The 18,312-nt window shown below is 40.6% G+C and overlaps 1 protein-coding gene across 2 annotated transcripts in view; it reads left to right on the forward strand.

The window, feature by feature from the left end:
- Positions 1–18,312, forward strand: part of SMPD3 (sphingomyelin phosphodiesterase 3) — a 1,377,949-nt gene that overhangs the window by 15,731 nt on the left and 1,343,906 nt on the right. The gene's annotated exons all lie outside the window — the stretch shown is intronic.

Below are 18,312 nucleotides of genomic sequence, written 5' to 3' on the forward strand. Positions count from 1 at the left end.
ATTGGGCTGTGGGTAGTAATAACATGACATATTTTGTATGATGGCATAATCCTCAGATGGAATTTTGTAGTTACAAACTGTGTACCATTAACTCTGAGTTATGCAACTGGTAGGCCATAAATGGTAACCATTGTCTTGAACCTGGCAATAATTTACTCATTGCTGGTATGTATCAAATTTCTATATCTCAAATTTAATAATCCACAATTACCAGGTAGCTTTTATTCCTTTGAACTCAGATAGATCTGCAGCTTTTCCCTGCAATGGATTTAGCAGTAACACAGTTGGTAGCAAAAGTTCTTTCTTCAGGGAAGGTTTTTGTAGTATGAAAAATAACTATATTGATACAAGCTGTTCAGTTTCCATGGCGATATTAGGTCACCATACCAACACTTTGGTTGTTTAATAACACTCAGTCAGACCTACATGTCTCTCATGTATTTGTTTAACCTTGAAGGCTTGGGCTTTTTCATTCCCCCATGACCAAGGTATGTCTTTCTTTAGTAAATCTGCCAGTGGATGTATCACTGTGAACAAATCTGGTAGAAACATTCCCAAGAAATTTATCATGCCCAGATTCTAACATAGCTCAGTTTCACTAGTTGGACATTTCAGCTGTGTTATGGTTTTGAACTTACTTGAATCTGGTCAGATTCCTCTAGCACTTATACTGTGACTGAAACATTGGATTTTAGGCTTACCAAAACTACATGTATATGTAATTTAGTTTATGTTTTGGAGCACTGCCTTCAATCGTGTGTAATGCATCTCTTCATCAGGACCAAGACACTAGCATGCCATCCATGGCAAAACTAACACTTTCATCCACTTTCAACAGATTGCTCATTTTATGTTGAAATATTTCTAGTGCTGAATTTATACACAATGGTAGTCTTTTGAAATAAAACTATCCAATAAAAGTAATAAAACTTGTTAGCTTTTCACTATATCTTTCTATAAGTATCTGTCGACATCCCCAATACTTGTTCCACACCTCACATCTCCATAAATCAAGTGGTAAAGGCCCTATCCAAGGCAAAGAACACAGCTTCCATGGGACCTGATAGTATCCCAGGCTATATTCTGCACCATCACCAGCAAGAACTAGCTTCACCATTGAGCACTCTATTCAATCACAGCTTAATTAAAGGCTTCATTCCAGCAGAGTGGAAAACCAATATTGTCACCCCCATGAACAAAGGTGGTGCCACTACTGACCTAGGAAACTATCACCCCATTAGCTTGAACAGTCTGATCTGTAAAGCCATGGAGAGAATTATTACGGATCTCATAAATGAGGACATAAGCAATCTCCAAGCACTTGATCCCACCCAATTCAGATTCATCAAAGGCAGATCTTGCCTATTGAGCCTATTGAACCTAGTTGATTTCTTTGAGACTGTCACCAAGGCCCTGGGTGAGGGAAAGTCAGTACATACAGCTTACCTTGATGTGGCAAAGGCCTTTGATACAATCCCCCAGTTGGGCATCATCGAAAAGCTAACACAGCTTGGTGTTAATCCCTATCTCATCAGATGGGTGGCCAGCTGGCTCACAGATAGGACCCACAAGGTCAAAATAGGCACAACCACATCCGACAGTAGACCTGTCACTACTGGTGTTCCCCGGGGATATGTCCTGAGACCCCTACTGTTTGGCATCTACTTCTCAGAGGTCCAGGCAAAAAACAAAGGGATAACTGTAAGTTGGGTGCTGTTATTGACTCCCCAAATGATGTTAACATACTGCAAGAAGGTCTCACAGCTACAAATAACTGGTGCCAAACTCATAGCCTTAAGTTAAAAGCAAAGAGATGTATTATTATACCATTCGACAAAAACATAGCCCCTACTGATTACCACATCAATGGCAACCCCCTAAGCACACAACCTGTGGTGAGAGACCTGGGGACTCAGGTTGATAACAATTCTACATTTGACCATCATGTGGTGGCAGTGGTCAGAAAAGCCTTTTACTTGGTTCATCTCATAAGTAAAGGGACTGCATCCAGAAAAAAAGGAGGTTTTTACCTTTCTGTACTTCTTCCTTGTTAGACCTATAATTGAGTATAGCACTCCGTTTGGTATGTACCTCTCCAAACACCTGCACCAGCTGGAAAGGCCACAGAAATATCATGCAATGAGAATCCATGACCTCCAACACCTGTCCTATGTGGACAGGCTCAAATCACTATCACTCTACTTGGTATCATACAGATTGCTCAGAGGTGATCTGTGTTTCACCTACAAGGCAATATCAGACTCTGTCCTACTAGAGATACTCCATATCTGTAAGTCTAACTCCTCACTCATTACCTGCTCAATAGGCCTAAATCTAATATGCAACATCAACAAAACCTGCTGGAAAGACAGGTTTGTCTCCCATAGGCTGCCCCATCTCTGGAATAGACTTCTCATTCATATCAAACAGAGTATCTTGCTAACCCTCTTCAAGCACAACCTTGATGAGTGGATGGGAAACCACAAATTTGTCCTAGGGGTTACACCTTTGTCCCTCATTGACAGGGGTGACGGGTGCTGACTGAGGTTTCTTTTTTTTGGAATAAACTCTTGGCTAGGCTTGTAAGGGCCCCAGGGCTATTAGCCTAGTAACCTCCTATGATCCTTTGATCCTATGATCTGCCAAAACTCACCTGAAGCATCTGATAGACTGTTGCTCATTTGTTGTTTTTTGTATTACTCTAACACTTTTTAAAATAAAAATATGAAAGAAAGAAAAGAAAAGACGAGAGAAAGCATTTTCCTGGGTTCAATGACTGCTATGCCAAACACAATGAATCAGACTGGTAGTTTAAACAATATCTGAAACCACAATAAGTTTTAAAATAGATGCATGGATTGATGTTACATAAACATCACAGATGGTCTGCAGTGCACAGAGCAGAAATGCAAATGTGTAGCCCTGCAAGGAAACTCAAGTCTTAGAGAAAGATTTCTAGCAATGATTTAGTGGTAGGGGTCAAGCATGAGTTTTGAATCTATCTACTGGTAGGTCCATATGTAAATAATCTGACCATGAGACTGGAGTCATTTAAGTTAATACCAATTACCAGAGTAAATTAAATTAATGTGAATGTGTTCAGAGAAACTGCTATGGTTAACTGTGAGATAGTAACGATAAGGCTGAAGCCACATGTTGTCACACATGCCTAGACCACACTCAGAAGGGTATAGGTTTCAATACTCTAAAGTAGAGACAGAACTCAAACACATGCAAACACTTGGTATGACTGAAAGTGTAACCGAACTGAATGGATGGTGTGCATTGATGGTTATACTTGTCAAAAACAATGGCGATCTAAGAATATGTGATTTAAATGTTAAGTGATAATATCATGAGAAAGATGTGATTCTTCTACAACTGCCCATGTCCAAAGCACTCAAAGACTACTGTCCTGAAGCCCAGGACAAGTAAACTGTAACTCACACAGGTTGCAGCTCCAGCTAGAACTCAAATATAAGTTCATGCAAGCAGCTGCTGCCCTTTACCTGAGCACATTATTCGAGTTTGGGTGAGGTGAGTGCAACAGCCATAAGGAGGCGGGGAGAGTGTAGATGTTAGATGTGTGCAGCAAATGAAAGGGGGATTCAGGTTTAGGGAGCAGGAGGGGAATTTAAGATTACGGAGTGGAAAGAGGTTTTAGGATTACAGAGTGACCATGGAATTTAGGTTTAGGAAGGAGTTTGAAATTTTAGGTTTAGAGAGTGATAAGGGATTTTAGGATTAGGGAGGGGGAGTGTAGTTCTACTGTTAAGGAATGAGGAATCGGGTTAGCAATAGGGTGGGAGTTTTCGGATTAGATTTAGGGCTCTGGTAGGGCTGTACAGTTTAATAGTGTCAGGTTTCGGGAGGGCTAAATAGTTGAGTAAAATTATTATTAATTTACCGGAAAAAAATGAGGGGAAGGGAAAAAATATAAGATGAAATCAGGGCTAGTTCAGAGGCATACTTCCAATTACTTGTTGGCTTTGAACACCAATCATATGTCTTAACTTTCTTTAGTTTTATTTCATAAATTTGTCTGACCTCTAAAAAATCAGTGATAGCTTGAGAACAGGATGGTGGATTATAATCAGCAAACAACAACGCTGACTGTACCTACAGATGTCTTTTCCTTCAGAAAGTGCAATTTTTTTAATAGTCCTATTGGATCAACTTTCAAAATCAATAGTTCTAATGTTTAAAAGGCGTCCCTTATTTGTATCTTTGGTCTCTACAAATTGTTGGCTTTGTCATCAATTCCAGTGTATGCAGGTTGACAGCTGTGCCCCCAATTCTCTTGTTAAGACATGGAGTGCCATACCTGCTATATCAAAAGAGAGGGAATGAGAGATAGAGTGAGGGAGAGAAAGAAAGAAAAGCTGCAACCAGCCACATCCTTTTTACAGTAAGAAGGCAGGAAAGACTGCAGCTGTTGGAGGACTGTCACTTTGCTCCATTTTCCTGTCAAAGAAAATGAAAGAAGAAAAATGCTGCAACCAATCAAATCCATAGCAGACCCAAAATATTGTTGCTGCCAAAAAAAAAGCATAAAAGAAGCAGATGCCAGAATTAGGCCCATCACTGCAAGCAGTTATAGAAAGACACCAACACATTCCTTTCCCTACAGCAGACTGCTACTACTTTTCTTTAGCAACAGCCACAGCAGCAATCAGCCTAGCAATTCCCCATGGCTGTGTATTTTTTGGTGCCCAATGTCAGCTATGATTCAAAGGTATACCGTTTCATCAAACTGAACAAAAAAGGAGAAAATAAATTACACAACTGTGATACAGATTTTTGAATGAAAGGAACACAATTTTTTATATGAAAGCTCTGAATGCTTGTTTGACCAGAAATGAAAGGAAGGAAGGACATATAACTGTTTAGAAAAAACTTGGAATAAAGCATTTTTAATGCTCTTAAGTTTCTAAGAAAGTTAAATCCCAAATCAGGACAAAAAAAAAGCAAAATATGAAAATATTATCTTCCCCAAAGTAAACTAGGCTTGTAGCATAAATCAAATTAAAAATGAGAAAAGTGCAGAGAAAATATAAGGGTGAAAAAGGAAATATTCAATAATCCTCTCTATCATCTAGTCTATTAAATATGAGATTTATGAAAGCAAAAGTGAATGGGCCGCAAAAATAAGTGCTGTATTGAGGAGATGAAAGACATTACTGCAACAGTCTGAATTGCAAACTGGCTAGCAGTTCAGCAACGTGCAAACCGTCTTCTGCTCAAAGTCATACATAAAACTGTCTAAGATGCCAACATTGCTTATTCAAAAAGCACTCAGAGGACACATGGTCTCAATGTAAGTGATTTATTCCAGTGTAAGCTTACCACGATTCCAAAAGACTTGATCTTGCGTAAACGAATCGTTGGTATAAGCACTTTCTATAAACAGGGTGCCTGTATTCCAAAAGACTTGCTCTGTGTAAGTGACTTACTCTGTAGTATTATATCCTTTTACATTTCACATCCAGGAGTAAGCTGTGATTTTCACTGAAAAGAGGAATGGGATACAACAAACACTGCAAATGAGAGGAAGAAATGCATGATTGTTATCTGAATAAGAATTAAAATTACCTGAAATAAATGTATCCCCTAAGGCCAAATCCTATGCACAGTGCAGAATCATATGACAGAAAATGCTAGACTAACTTGAGAATATGAAAAACATCCAGGGAGGGATAGAAATGGAAAAGTAGATGATATTAGCTTGTTGTCTTGTCAAGGCAAAAATTGTAATTGCTTTTATCCCCTTGCATAGTTTGTCAATTGGCTTTGTAATAACCTTTCCTATTTATAATTGAACTGACACAGAAAAAACTGACTAAGTGTTGCACAGTACTTGATTTTGGGTCAGAAGTTTGGCTATAATAAGTGTTTTAACCATTATGAGTGCTTTAAACACTACAGGTGTTCTACCTACATTCATTTTACAGCACATTGAGTGCATTGTGTTTACGTACTCATTTTTTTTTTTTTTTTGTAAAACAGTAAAGCCTGTATTTCCTTTCTAAAAATATTATCATCATTATGGGCATTTAACCATATAATTAGCCTCTACAAACATCAAGTGTTTAGCTTTATATACTCATCTCAAACTATAGCTGGACTTTGCACCTAGAAGAGATAAACACAGATGTTGCTGTTTGCTTTAAAGCATGGTTATCACACATGATAGTATTGATCGTGGCATCAGGTTAGTTGCACCAAAGCCACATGATATGTACAAATCTGGCTAAGTTATTTCTGTGGCTGTCACAAAGAGCAGCATTGCTTGGATGTGTCTCTGAGCTCTGTGTATCTCTTTCATCATACACCATATTAAAAATAAATAAATCCCGCTGACCTCTACTATATGACCTTTTCACGCTCATCCTTCTGTGTCACCATCACATCAAAAGGAGATGAATATCACCAGCTGCTCAAGGAGGGCCTTATCAGTGCAACTGTGAGAGATGCAACAAGCAAAGGGCTATAACAACTACACCATCCCTTGGGAGTAGCAGTTAGAATAATTTATTCACTTTTGACACTATGGCTAATTACTCTTTTCAGGGAGAGTTTGCAAACAAATTATCACTCAAAACTATATAGCACACACTGCAATCTCACATACTACCTTTAGATTTCATGCATCTCAAAAAAAATTATATTTTTTAAGAGGAGGCTTATTTGCACATTAAAGTGTGGAAAATAATAAAATATGAATCTTATTAGACCCTAAGGAATGCTTAATGTTGAAATGTTAATTGCCTTACAGCTTTCAACCATTTACTAATTCACAAAGTACATTTTACCAGGCAGAAAATGTCAGTTTAGTTTTGAATCTTGTTTCTCTGTGGCAGTAAATGGGCATTGCAGAGTGCAATGCTGCTTCCACATAAAAATATATGTGTCCTTATTACCTCCAGTTTCATCCTTCCTGCCTTTGTGAAGAAAATAACAATGTTGCTATTTAGACAGGAAACAAATAGAAGTCAAATGATCTACAGTTTACTGGAAATAAGAAACCCACTTCTGGTTGTGATGGTTGTTTTCCCATAAGCTGTACCAACTTGGTCCATGAATGGCTGGTAGAACATAAGAGCTGTGATTTGCATATAGACACAGACACACACACACACACACACACACACACACACACACACACACACACACACACACACACACACACACCTACCCACTCAGAGAGAGAGAGAGAGAGAGAGAGGAAGAAAGAGGGAAAATGGTGCATCAGCAGGAAACGCCAAGAAGACAATGGAAAGCTCTGGTTTCCTGTCTCTCACCTCGTGACATTGCAATATTTTTCACCCTGAAAACAAGTAAAGCTGCCTGGAAAATGAAGGCTGGATGATCACTTGTGGGACTTGAAATTTGATGAATGCCTGCATAAGTGGACTGATAAGGCTACAATTTAGGGAGTCTTTATAAACAGACAGAACAAAAGCTTCCATTTTAATGTGGTTGCACCATATGGCTGCATTTAAGATTTTCTGTGTTTACTAACAAAAAATCCAAATGAAAATGTCAGTGGCATTAGTTTAGAATACAGTTAGTACTGTGGTTGAGCAACTAAATTGAATGTCCCAAAAACTAGATGGCAGCTTAGGTAACTAACTGTACCAAGGATCTAGCTAGTCATAGTAAAAAAAGGCCACAGTGTACACTTTTCACTTTTTATTTTGTTTTATTTTGTTTTTTCTTAGATTCTTGACTCAGTGATTACAGTAAGGACTCCTTCCAGCAGCTCCATAATTTGTGACTTAACTGCAATTTAATCAAAGTATTATTAATGTAAAGGTATGCTATTCAGCATCAATTACTTTTTGAGGTGGAGCATACAGATACCCTACATTTGGTGGCAAGTATACTCTACAAGGTAGTGTACAAGTTGGTGTATAGTTCCAAAAATTCTGACAATAGTCATGAAAATGTGTAGTCCTTTCTTGAAACACATAAGATTATAATAAAGGCATTGTTCATTGAAGTGCAAGGATTCACTGCACCTAATATGCTGATAATTGGAAATAGTGCCCATTGCCATCAGAGGTGTCTCCACAGCTCAGTATGTCTGTTTGCCACCTCTTGTGGTAGTAATGTGGATCTCTGCACATAAGAGCTTCGCCTCTTATTTGTTATTAAAAATGAATTAAAGAAGGTATTTGCAGTCCTTTGACCTTGTTATACAAAAGTTTATCTTTTAAAAACTAATAGGGTAGTTTATTGCTTATCTTGGTTTACATATTTGAAGATTTTTTTCTACCCTTCCTCTTGTGGCCTCACACCATCTTGTTTGCTTCATTTCAGGATAGTTTCTATAGTTATTAATGTTCTTATAGTTAATTGTATTGCAAGATTCATAAGTAGTTGTGTACTTTACTCCTTTCATTGTTCTTGTCGACTGCTGTGCAAGTGTCTTTGACTTAGCTTTACATATATATATATATATATATATATATATATATATAGTGCCTGTCAAATCTTCAAACTCTCAAAATTTCGAACGTTATATGACCAAGACCACACGTTCGAAATTTTGAGTGCTCGAAGATTGACTTTCAACGGCACTCTATGGTGCAGATAGGGAGAATTTCCCTTTTCTGCACTGAAGTGCGGTCTCAGAGTTGGTATATTTAAGTAGGGGGGTGTGGGGGGTGCAGGTGGGCTTGCCCCCCTGCCTACACAGTTAAAGTGTTTTTTTATGTGTTTTCTTTTTTTTTTTTTTTTTTTTATGTTCGAACATTCAAATGTCGAACATTTGGTCTTGACCATGTAATGTTTGACATTTTGGATGTTCGAACATTTAACATAGACCCTATATGTATATATATACGTATATATATATATAGAGAGAGAGAGATCATAGTAATTAGGATTTGTTAGTGTTCTTTTAGTGCACCAAAGCTTTTGTATAATGATGTATAAACCTGCCAGTTTAAAAAAGTGCTCCAAATATAGGCACAGAATTCCCCACAAAAAATTTCTAGACATCAACAGCATGCACCTCGAGCCCCAACATATACTACACCTCCAGAACCAGACCCCATGGCTCCTATAACTCTTCAAGACTTTCCTAAGGAAGTGGAGAATCCCATTTCAGGACCTTCTTTGGACCTGTCAATAAAGTTGTTTAAATCTTACAAAAGTGCCTCTGAAGGCAATTTGGGTCACCTATTCCAGAGGTTTTTCTGTATTGAGATGGGGGTCATTGCCATACCATTGTCTCTGAAGCTAATTGGATCCATACACTTCACCACGATCCAGGTTCTCTCACTTGTCCGTCCTTTGACTCTAGCCTCCTTGGCTCTATTTTCTCATCCACATCCTGGGCCCAGGAGTCGCTGATCCAAGTTTCATCATATCTGGAGATTTTGGATCTGTTTCAACTTTCTTCACTCCTGTTGGATCAGACAATGGAATCTCAGAACCAAGGGATTGGGTGGATTAGTTTTCTTGGAAATGTCAGCCTTTAAGACTTAGGCTCTGATCCCATAATCAGTGCCAACCATTCAGTCAGACCCAAGGATTCTACCCAGGTTGTTTTCTCACTCTTTATTTGGGGAATTTCATCAGGCTATGGGTATGGTTTGTTTGGGTCCTACAGAGGTTGGAGTGACTCTCTTAGTGCTGGGGAGGATAATTTCATCATGCAAGGCAGATCTGCAGGACCCTCCAACTATGGTTCCACCCCATGTTCCCCACTCACTGGGTTTGACTTCTCGAAAAGCTTTATCTGGTCAGATTTCTTTGGTAGATTCCGGAACTTCTGTGCTACTGCAGAGACAGTCTTCGGAAGAACTCAGGACCATCTTCCCCTGAGCCACCTAAAAAGAGGGTGTGCAAAAGAAAGCACATTGACTCACCTAATGAGTCTTGTACTTCAGACACTGATTTGGATGATGGAGAGGGCTGCCCACAATCCCCTCCTGATGATGTTCCTTCAGAGAGATCCTTGAGCTCATGGGGCAAAGGGGAATCTTGGCCAACTGAACCCCACTCTTAGGATGAAACAATATTATTTGATGTATACAGAACAACCACTTCTACTTCTTAGATAGTCTCTCCAGCTGACAAAATAGTGGAGTTGGCAGTTGCAAAAGCTTGGCAGGAACCCTATACATGAGTCAGTCCCCAGGAAGCTTAACAAGATACTTCAACCCCCCCAAGGAAAAGCCATTCTGGGTGAAGACTTCCCCAGTAGACTCCATTATAATAGCATCAGCCACCAAAAAAACAGTTGTCAGAAGAATCTTCTTCTTTCTATTCAACCAACAAGGGGTCTTGGGCTATGAATAGACTGGAGAACAGGCAAATGTTTCTGCTTTGTTTTTGCTATCTGGACTGCGAAAAATGCTCCAAATGTTGGCATAAAATTCCCCTAAAGAGACACCCATGATTTCTGTGTGGTCTGTTTGGGGGTGTGACACCAGGGGAATACTGCCAGTCCAGCTATCTGGAATTTTGTAAATAATTATATGTAATTTGAAAACATTAATATGATTTATATAGAAATGTGACACTGCCAGCCCAGCTATCTGGAATTTTGTAAATAATCATATGTAATTTGTGAATAGTAATATGATTCATATACTTGTCCTACAAATGTAAGAGAACTGTATGTTATGTATTGAGCTTCAAGAATGTGACCACAGTGTACCCTACTGGAAAAGAACAGAAATGTATATAAACTATATATCTGTGCAAATTTATGTTTTAATAGTGGAAGCTGAAACATACAGTTAACTTGCAAAACTTCAAGAAAATAAGTTGGAATCAAAGTGTTTTATGAGTGTGTTTCAGTGCAGCAAGCAGACACAATGTCTGGAGCTAGAAGTCTTTCTATTGTCTTGAAAGTCATTTTAATTACTAGATTTACTAGTGATTTATTGCTGTACTGTAATTTCCAAACTGTCTGATACTGATTGTTTAAATTATAATACAGTCAAAATGTGTTTGTTAGAATGATGTAGGTTAATACCTGAAGCTTATAGAAAAAGTTTTGTGAGCATAGATGCAAGGCAGATGACAGTGTGTGTGAATATGTTGCTGAACTAAGGACTTGTTCACATTGGTAGGTGAGTGGATGTCAGATCACCATGTCTGAAGGGCTGGCATTCCTTTTGGTGAGGGAACAAGCCTTTAGCACATTGCCCGAGGGCATGAGAATCTGGTTAGCTGATAGACAATGCAATACTGTAGATGAGTTGGGGAAAAAGGCAGACCTATACCTGGCAAGCAGGGCATCACTGCACAGGAAACAGACCCCCAGTGCTGCTCATGGGTCTAAGGGAACCCATGGTTGGCAGCCCAGACTGCCCCAAAAGAGTCTGCCAGTAGCAGGGGAATCCACTAGTCCAGGTACATGTCCAGGACCAAGGGGTAAATGTTTTAAATGCAACCAGTAGGGCCATGTAGCACATAGATGTCCACAGAGGCAAGATGAGGAACAAAAGGTGGGAGACCCAGTAAGTGGGAATGACAAAATGCCAACAATAGGTTAGACAACAAGGGTACCAAACTACCACAAGAGGTTATATCCTATCTTAGTGAATGGGAAAGAGGCCATGGCTAAGAGAGACACAGCCTCTGATGTAACCATTGTGAAGTCTGCAATGGTTACAGAGGAGCACTACTTGCTTGTGCATGGTACTCCAGTCTGAGCTTTAGTAGGGCCCCCATTCCAAATACCTTTGGCTAGGGTCACCTTGACTGGGAGGGTGAAAAAGGAAGCAATCAAGTAGGTATGTTTGAGTATATCCCTGTAGATGTTTTGACAGGGAATTATTTTGATAATGCAGTACAGTGTGTGCATGCAGTTACATCCAGTCAGGCTTGGAGACAAGCATGTGGGTCTGGTAGCCTGGGGGAGACCCAGACAGACCACACACTTGCAGCCAGGACTGGTGAGGTGGTTACTTCAGGGAGGGAGCTACCCTGTAACAGTAAGACTGAAGGTAGCCACATCTGCTAGTGGGTACCTATGTTCCCTTGGACAGAGTGACTGCAAGGGCAGAGGTGAGTAGTAGTACCCAGGCTGACAGTGAGGCACCACTGTCAGAGGATACTAGACTTCCTGTGGAATGGGAGCTGGGAAGGGTTACAAAGAGAGAGTTGAGACAGTCTCAGCTCTCAGACCCTACATTACAAGGCCTGAGGGAGGTAGTTAGTGAGGTACCTGATTCTCAAGGGAAGGGGAATCTGTATACTGGGACAAAGGGTTATTGTATAGGGAGTGGTCACCTGAGGGGGGTTAGAGGGTGAGAGAATACAGCAGTTGGTAGTGCCCAGAGCCTACCATCTGGCACTTCTAGCCATAGCCCATGATATTCCCTTTGCAGGTCATATGGACATAAAGAGTACAAAGAGACACATTATGCAGAACTTCTGTTGGCTTGGGATTTCCATAAATGTAACAGAGTGCTGCAGGACATGTGAGCAGTGACAAAAGGTAGGCAAGGCAGGAGAAAAGGTGAACACTCCTTTGATGCATTTGTCTGTGATTGAGGAGCCATTTCAGAAGGTAGCTATGGATATTGTGGGGCCTCTGAGTACCCCAAGTTCCACAGGGATAAAGTGTATCCTAGTGGTAGTAGATTATGCTACCAGATACCCTGAGGCAGTGGCTCTGTCCTCCATTGAGACAAAAAAGATGGCAAATGCTTTGTTAGAAATTTTCAGCAGGGTAGGTTTTCCAAAAAAAATACTGACTGACAGAGGTGCCAATTTCATGTCAGACCTGCTGGCTTGTCTGTGGAAGCACTGTGGGGTGAAGCACATAAAGACCAACCCTTACCATCCCCAGATTAATGGCCTTGTTGAGAGGTTAAACTCTACACTCAAGACAATGTTACAGGCATTTGCAGACCAGTTTAAGAGGGACTGGGATAAATAGCTGTCCCATCTGTTGTCTGCTTACAGAGAAGTTTCCCAGGAATCCACAGGTTTTTCACCCTGTGAGTTGTATGGGCATAGGGTGAGAGAACCTCTAGAAGGGATTTGAGATCAGTGGGAGGGTGAGTTTGAATCCCACAAGGAGTCTGTTGTGGCATATGTCCTAAACCTAAGGACAAGGCTCAGAGAAATCATAGGCTTGGCCCAGGAGAACCTGGCAGAAGTCCAACAGCAGGAAAAGTTCTAGTATGACAGGAATGCTCAAACTAGAGAGTATGCTATAGGGCAGAAGGTAATGGTTCCCATTCCTGTCAGATACAACAAGCTGCAGGCAGCTTGGGAGGGGACCCTACAAGGTGGTAAGGAAGGTCAGTGATGTTAACTACATGGTAGAACTGCTAGGCAGGAGGCAGGGGCACAAATTGTACCATGTTAACATGATGAAACCTTACCATGACAGGGAGGCCCTTGTGCTAAGTATTTGTAGTACAAGGCAGGAGGAGTCTGAGGGGGATCTATGGCTACAGGGAGCCAGACAGGAAAATACCAAATTACTATGGTGGAGACTAGGGTTGCAGTTATGTGGTGGGACAGTGCAGCATAGTACTGGTGTCAGCAATGCCAAGGCAGCTGGAATTTCAAGACAGGGAATGGAGTAAGGTATTCCCATATAGGTTCAACCCTCTCAAGGAACATTTCTCAAGGGTCACTTGAAAAACTAGCTTGAGTTTTCAGAGAGGGGAGAAATGTGACACCAGTGTAATACTGCCAGTCCAGCTATCTGGAATTTTGTAAATAATTATATGTCACTTGGAAATATTAATATTATTTATATAGAAATGTGACACTGCCAGCCCAGCTATCTGGAATTTTTGTAAATTATCATATGTCATTTATGAATAGCAATATAATTCATATGCTTGTCCTACAAATGTAAGAGAACTATATGTTATGTACTGAGCTTCAAGAATGTAACCACAGTGTACCCTACTGGAAAAGAACAGAAATGTATATAAAATATACTTGTGCAAATGTATGTTTTAATAGTGGAAGCTGAAACATACAGAGTTAACTTGCAAAATTTTAAGAAAATAAGTTGGAATCAAAGTGTTTTATGATTGTGTTTTAGTGCAGCAAGCATATACAATGTCTGGAGCTAGATGTCTTTCTATTGTCTTGAAAGTAATGTTAATTACTAGGTTTACTAGGGCTTTATTGCTTCCTAGCAGCTGCACATCTGAGAGATATGTACTTCTCACACAGAGGTGATAAAACTCTGTTGGTATCTGTTAGTCTGGGAACTGAAGGCAGGTGACAAAGAGTGATGTCATCCAGGCTAACCCAGCAATAATATGTGATATTAATTTAAGAACTGTCTCAGAGAAAGTCTGTGCATTTTGTATCTTGTCTTGGACTTAGAAATATGCACTTCTGCCTTGGTGTTGCTCTGTAAGTAAGTTATTTAGGGCATACTATCTTTTAGATATAGATAGGAATATAGTAAAGATTAGTTTAGTTGTTTTCTTGAGACTGTCCAGCAATGTTGTTTTAAAATATTTCCTGTGATTCTGAACTCTGTAGTTACTGTGTTCTTTTTATTGCCTTGTTCTTTTATTATTTATTATTAAATATATTTAAACGTTCAACTGTGGCTAGTTTGTTTAGAGATATGTAAGCTCTTAGCGTTCTTGCATATGTATTTGGTGACACTGTACAAGCCACTCCAATAGCCTTGCAAGTCTTGGTCACACTTACTATTTGGATAATATTAACATTACACAGTAGGATTGGGCACCCTTTGTAAGGACCTGAGAATAACTGATAAGTAGTGGTTGTTGGAAGTGATAACTACTTTATAGTCTGGGCAGAAGGAGGCATAGCTAGTTAACCTGTGCCTGCCTTCAGCAGGAGTGTCTGTGTGTTTTTATATAAATCAAATATCAAAGTGTGTGTGTGTGTGTGTGTGTGTGTGTGTGTGTGTGTGTGTGTGTGTGTGTGTGTGTGTGTGTGTATGTCAGCTGCTTGGGAAGGGACATGAAGCACTGGTTGGACAGAGAGGGTGCTAGAGGTTTTGGCTTGACCACTCAGTTAAGATCTTAACCCTATAGCTTTGCCAGTGGAGAGCCTTATTGGGGATTTAGAGAAAGAGGGAGAAACCAGCCCCAGACTGACTGTGATCTCTTTGCCCTCTTAAGTGAAATTGTACTTTACTGTGTATGTACTTGTTATCTTCCCATTGTGTACATCCCTCACTGGTGCTAGTGGTGAGGGTTGAGGATCCTTGGTTACTGGGGCAGTGCAGGGCATCACAGGGGGTATCACACTTTAGTGCCTCAAGCGACATCTGTGTTGACTTTGAGCCGAGAGCCTTGCTGACAGGAGAAATAAGGTCATTGTTAGCAGGCCCCTTCCTCTGTATCCATTGCCTGTTAAAACCAAGAAGCTTTCACAGAAAGACCCAAATTCCAAGATTCTGGAGTTGAAAAAGCATGTGTCTGACTCTTCAGTTCCAATTCCAACCCCACAGACCTCTAGACTCAAAGAGCATGCTGCTTGGACTCCAACATATACCACAGCTCCAGAACCAGAGACCATGGATCCTATTACTATTTAACACTCCCCTAAGCAAGTGGAAAATCATCTTCAGACCTGTGTATAATGTCCTCTAAATATTACAAAGATGCCGAATTGAGATGGGGGTCATTGTGACTCCATTGTCTCCAAAGCCACTTCACTATGATTCAGGCTCCCTCATCAATCCATGCTTTGAGACCAGTCTCCTTGGATCCATTTTGTCATCCAGATACTGTGTCCCAGTAGTTGATGTTGCAGGTTTCATCAGCTATAGAGATTTTGGATATGACTCAGCTGTCTCGACTCCTGTCAGATCAGACAGTGGAATCTCAGAAGGGTGGACAGCTTCATTAGATTTATCAGAGATGTCAGCCTTTGAGACTTTGGCTGTGATCCACTCCTCACTGCCAACCACTCAGTCAGATCCAATGATGCCACCCGGGTGTGGTTTCTTCAGGTCCCAGAGAAGTTGGAGTGTCTCGTTGAGTGCTGGGGAGGAATATTTCACCATGCAAGGCAGATCATCCAGCTACAGTTTTGTCATTGGATTTGACTTCTCAACAAGGATCCTCTGGTCAGATTTGTCCTGTCACCTAAGCGTACCTTTAATAAGAACTAAAAGGGTGCTCAAGTACTGTGGTTTTATAAGACTTGCCATCAGTATGACTCCAATTCTGACAGAGATGGCCATGGCAGAAGAGGCCATTTTAATGGGTGCAGGCCCAGAGGCCAAAGAGGCCCACAGCACCAGAAATTCCTTAGGCCCTGCTTTGACAGAGAACCTCAGAATCCCTGAAAGTTTGCCCAACTGCTCCACTCTGGAGGCAGGTTGGGGATTCATATCCCTCTACTGTCACTAATGGTTGACCATCACATGAAACAGATGGGTAAGAAGGTAATATCCAGAGATTATCAAATTCCATTTTTGGAGTTTCCTCACCTTGTCATTCTCCACTGCCATATGTCCCACCCAGTCAGGCAAAGGTTGCCATATAAGAGGTACACTCTCTCTCTTTCCTGCAAAAAAGCCATCCTAGAGGTCCCACCAGACCAACATATGTAAAGTTTGTACTCTTGCTTCTTTTTGCTTCTAAAGAAGATGAAGGACCACTGGCTCATTCTGGAACTAATATTTTTGATTGATTAGATCAAAAAGACCTGCTTTCAGATAGTCACTGTGAAATTAATTATTTTGTGTTTTCAGAAAAATGAATGGATGTGTTCTATAGATCTCCAGGATGCTTACTTTCACATAAAAATAAAGAGGGATTCCAGGAGATTCCTACACTTCTCCTTAGGAGGTAGTCATTTTCAGTTCAGAGCTCTGCCATTTGATCTCAGCACAGCCCCCAGGGTGTTTACCAAATGCATGGCAGTAGAAGCAGCCCATCTATAACTGTAATGATTCAAAATGTTGCTGTACTTAGATGACTGCCTGCTGGCTAACTCTTCCAAAGATTCTCTTTTTCAGGCAAAGGACCATCTGCCTCATCTTTTTTGCTTTTGTGGGTATCACAGTAAATCTTTTAAAATCCAACATGAACCCCACGCAGAGTATAGTTTCTCTGGGCTGTCATCTGGTCTCAACCACAATTCTAATCTCTTCCAGAAAACAGAATTTTATCATTGAAAGTTACAGTTCAGACTCTCCTGGAATCAGATAATCCTCCATCAAAGCTGGCATTGAAAGTCTTAGGATTAATGGTATAATCAATTTTCATGGCACAGTTTGCTCATTACTTTATGAGAATTCTGCAATGGTTACTCCAGTCCCAGTGATCTCAGTACTATTCTATGACTCTTCTCATCAGGATAACTCAGTCATGCAGAACTCATCTAGGATGGCGACTTTTTTCACCTCAGATTTCTGGAGGCAGACCCTTCCAGGTCCCTTCCCCAGTAGCAACTGTAACCATGGATGCATCCTCCTTTGGGTGTGGGGAAGCATTGCGAAGGATGGCTAGTCCAAAGTTTTTGGCCATTCAGAGGTTTGTCTTTGCATAAATTTCCTGGAGTTCAGGGTGGTTCGCCTTGTGTTGTAGGAGTTACAGGACTAGCTTCCTCTAGAAGTCATAAGCATTCAGACAAACAATATGACAGTAGTCTGGTACATAAACAAACAAGGGGGAACCATATCCTATCCACTCTGCCACAAAACCATGAGAGTATTGCAATGGGTGATGGCTTCTTATTGTTTTCTGATTGCAATGCACATCCTTAAAAGGTTCAGTGATCTTGCAGGCAGGTTAGACTGGAATCTTCTCTTACCTCATGAGTGGTCCCTGAATCCAGTAAAAGCAAAGAAGATTTTCAATCCCTGTGGAAAAAACATGCTGCAATTTGTTTGTGACTCCACAGAACATCAAGTGCAATGAGTAATTTGCCATTCTCTGTCTTTAGGAACAGAGATGCAGGGGCTGTCTGTCCAGTCATTGTCCTTCAGTGCTATGCCACGTGTATCTGCCCATTGTGCTCATTACCAGATTCATTCAGAAAGCCATTCAATGCAGTGCCACGGTCATCCTAATTGCCCCATTCTGGCCCAGACAAGTTTGATTTCCCTCCTAAATCTTACCTTAAGGAACCTCCTTGGCTCCTCAGTCCAGTACCACATCTGATTTCCCACCCAGCCAGAGAACCTCACCCAGATCTTTACAGCCTGAAGCCAACCACATGATTACTCCAAGTCCAGTGATGGCTTGGGACATTTCACTTAACCTCTGACATATTACACATACTTAACGGCCTCTCAGAAATTGTCTACATGTAAGGTGTATTGCAGTAAATGGAAAAGAGTTGCCATATTGGCAGAATCTCATAACACAGAACCCT

The sequence above is a fragment of the Protopterus annectens genome, chromosome 8.part0 (assembly GCF_019279795.1).
Source record: "Protopterus annectens isolate FY-2018-M chromosome 8.part0, PAN1.0, whole genome shotgun sequence".
NCBI lineage: Eukaryota > Metazoa > Chordata > Ceratodontiformes > Protopteridae > Protopterus > Protopterus annectens.